The sequence below is a fragment of the Lepisma saccharinum genome, unplaced genomic scaffold, assembly GCF_977018435.1.
Source record: "Lepisma saccharinum unplaced genomic scaffold, izLepSacc3.1 HAP1_SCAFFOLD_198, whole genome shotgun sequence".
Classification (NCBI taxonomy): Eukaryota; Metazoa; Arthropoda; class Insecta; order Zygentoma; family Lepismatidae; genus Lepisma; species Lepisma saccharinum.
In genome coordinates this window covers 599,603-603,218 of record NW_028142988.1, presented here as the reverse complement: position 1 = coordinate 603,218, position 3,616 = coordinate 599,603, and positions in this window count along the sequence as shown.

The following is a 3,616-nucleotide window of genomic DNA, read 5'->3' as shown; positions in this document are numbered from 1 at the left end:
GTACGTTTTTTCCACGTGTCTTGACATGCAAAGTATCCCTGCAACGTTTGGCGAAGATCTGAGTATGTAGTTTTTGACCTTATCTGGAACCTCCTATCTGAAAATTTGAAAATTCTTCAAAAATTCGTCGAAAATCTTGATGTCTCCAATATCTTGTTTTGTACGTTTTTTCCACGTGTCTTGACATCCAATGTATCCCTGCAATGTTTGGTGGAGATCTGAGTATGTAGTTTTTGACCTTATCTGGGACCTCCTATCAGAAAATTTGAAAATTCTTCAAAAATTCGTCCAAAATCTTGATGTCTCCAATCTCTTGTTTTGTAAGTTTTTTCCACGTGTCTCGACCTCCAATGTATCCCTGCAAAGTTTGGTGAAGATCTGAGTATGTCGTTTTTGACCTTATCTGGAACATCCTTTCTGAAAATTTGAAAATTCTTAAAAAATTCGTCGAAAATCTTGATGTCTCCAATCTCTTGTTTTGTACGTTTTTTCCACGTGTCTTGACATCCAATGTATCCCTGCAAAGTTTGGTGAATATCTGAGTATGTAGTTTTTGACCTTATATGGAACCTCCCATCTGAAAATTTGAAAATTCCTAAAAAATCCGTCCAAAATCTTGATGACCCCAATCTCTTGTTTTGTACTTTTTTTCCACGTGTCTTGACATCCAATGTATCCCTGCAAAGTTTGGTGAAGATCTGAGTATGTAGTTTTTGATCTTATCTGGAACCTCCTATCTGAAAATTTGAAAATTCTTAAAAAATTCGTCCAAAATCTTGATGTCTCCAATCTCTTGTTTTGTACGTTTTTTCCACGTGTCTTGATATCCAATGTATCCCTGCAAAGTTTGGTGAAGATCTGAGTATGTTGTTTTTGACCTTATCTGGAACATCCTTTCTGAAAATTTGAAAATTGTTAAAAAATTCGTCCAAAATCTTGATGTCTCCTATCTCTTGTTTTGTACGTTTTTTCCACGTGTCTTGACATCCAATGTATCCCTGCAAAGTTTGGTGAAGATCTGAGTATGTAGTTTTTGACCTTATCTGGAACCTCCCATCTGAAAATTTGAAAATTCTTAAAAAATTCGACCAATATCTTGATGTCTCCAATCTCTTGTTTTGTACGTTTTTTCCACGTGTCTTGACACATAATGTATCCATGCAAAGTTTGGTGAAGATCTGAGTATGTAGTTTTTGACCTTATATGGAACCTCCTATCTGAAAATTTAAAAATTCTTAAAAAATTCGTCCAAAATCTTGATGTCTCCAATCTCTTGTTTTGTAAGTTTTTTCCACGTGTCTTGACATCCAATGTATCCCTGCAAAGTTTGGTGAAGATCTGAGTATGTAGTTTTTGACCTTATCTGGAACCTCCCATCTGAAAATTTGAAAATTCTTAAAAAATTCGACCAAAATCTTGATGTCTCCAATCTTTTGTTTTGTACGTTTTTTCCACGTGTCTTGACACATAATGTATCCATGCAAAGTTTGGTGAAGATCTGAGTATGTAGTTTTTGACCTTATATGGAACCTCCTATCTGAAAATTTGAAAATTCTTAAAAAATTCGTCCAAAATCTTGATGTCTCCAATCTCTTGTTTGTACGTTTCTTCCACGTGTCTTGACATCCAATGTATCCCTGCAATGTTTGGTGGAGATCTGAGTATGTAGTTTTTGACCTTATCTGGGACCTCCTATCTGAAAATTTGAAAATTCCTAAAAAATTCGTGCAAAATCTTGATGACCCCAATCTCTTGTTTTGTACGTTTTTTCCACGTGTCTTGACATCCAATGTATTCCTGCAATGTTTGGTGAAGATCTGAGTATGTAGTTTTTGACCTTATATGGAACCTCCTATCTGAAAATTTGAAAATTCTTAAAAAATTCGACCAAAATCTTGATGTTCCGAATCCCATGTTTTGTATGTTTTTTCCACGTGTCTTGACATCCAATGTATCCATGCAAAGTTTGGTGAAGATCTGAGTATGTAGTTTTTGACCTTATATTGAACCTGCCATCTGAAAATTTGAAAATTCTTAAAAAATTCGTCCAAAATCTTGATGACCCCAATCTCTTGTTTTGTACGTTTTTTCCACGTGTCTTGACATCCAAAGTATCCCTGCAAAGTTTGGTGAAGATCTGAGTATGTAGTTTTTGACCTTATATGGAACCTCCTTTCTGAAAATTTGAGAATTCTTAAAAAATTCGTCCAAAATCTTGATGTCTCCAATCTCTTGTTTTGTACGTTTTTTCCACGTGTCTTGACATCCAATGTATAAATGCAAAGTTTGGTGAAGATCTGAGTATGTCGTTTTTGACCTTATCTGGAACCTCCCATCTGAAAATTTGAAAATTCTTAAAAAATTCGTCGAAAATCTTGATGTCTCCAATCTTTTGTTTTGTACGTTTTTTCCACGTGTCTTGACATGCAAAGTATCCCTGCAACGTTTGGTGAAGATCTGAGTATGTAGTTTTTGACCTTATCTGGAACCTCCTATCTGAAAATTTGAAAATTCTTCAAAAATTCGTCGAAAATCTTGATGTCTCCAATCTCTTGTTTTGTACGTTTTTTCCACGTGTCTTGACATCCAATGTATTCCTGCAATGTTTGGTGGAGATCTGAGTATGTAGTTTTAGACCTTATCTGGAACCTCCTATCTGAAAATTTGAAAATTCTTCAAAAATTCGTCCAAAATCTTGATGTCTCCAATCTCTTGTTTTGTACGTTTTTTCCACGTGTCTCGACCTCCAATGGATCCCTGCAAAGTTTGGTGAAGATCTGAGTATGTCGTTTTTGACCTTATCTGGAACATCCTTTCTGAAAATTTGAAAATTCTTAAAAAATTCGTCGAAAATCTTGATGTCTCCAATCTCTTGTTTTGTACGTTTTTTCCACGTGTCTTGACATCCAATGTATCCCTGCAAAGTTTGGTGAAGATCTGAGTATGTAGTTTTTGACCATATATGGAACCTCCTATCTGAAAATTTGAAAATTCTTAAAAAATTCGTCCAAAATCTTGATGTCTCCAATCTCTTGTTTTGTACGTTTTTTCCACGTGTCTCGACCTCCAATGGATCCCTGCAAAGTTTGGTGAAGATCTGAGTATGTCGTTTTTGACCTTATCTGGAACCTCCCATCTGAAAATTTGAAAATTCTTAAAAAATTCGTCGAAAATCTTGATGTCTTCGATCTCTTGTTTTGTACGTTTTTTCCACGTGTCTTGACATGCAAAGTATTCCTGCAAAGTTTGGTGAAGATCTGAGTATGTAGTTTTTGACCTCATCTGGAACCTCCTATCTGAAAATTTGAAAATTCTTAAAAAATTCGTCCAAAATCTTGATGTCTCCAATCTCTTGTTTTGTACGTTTTTTCCACGTGTCTTGACATCCAATGTATCCCTGCAATGTTTGGTGAAGATCTGAGTATGTAGTTTTTGACCTTATCTGGAACCTCCCATCTGAAAATTTGAAAATTCCTAAAAAATCCGTCCAAAATCTTGATGACCCCAATCTCTTGTTTTGTACTTTTTTTCCACGTGTCTCGACCTCCAATGTATCCCTGCAAAGTTTGGTGAAGATCTGAGTATGTAGTTTTTGACCTTATATGGAACCTCCTAT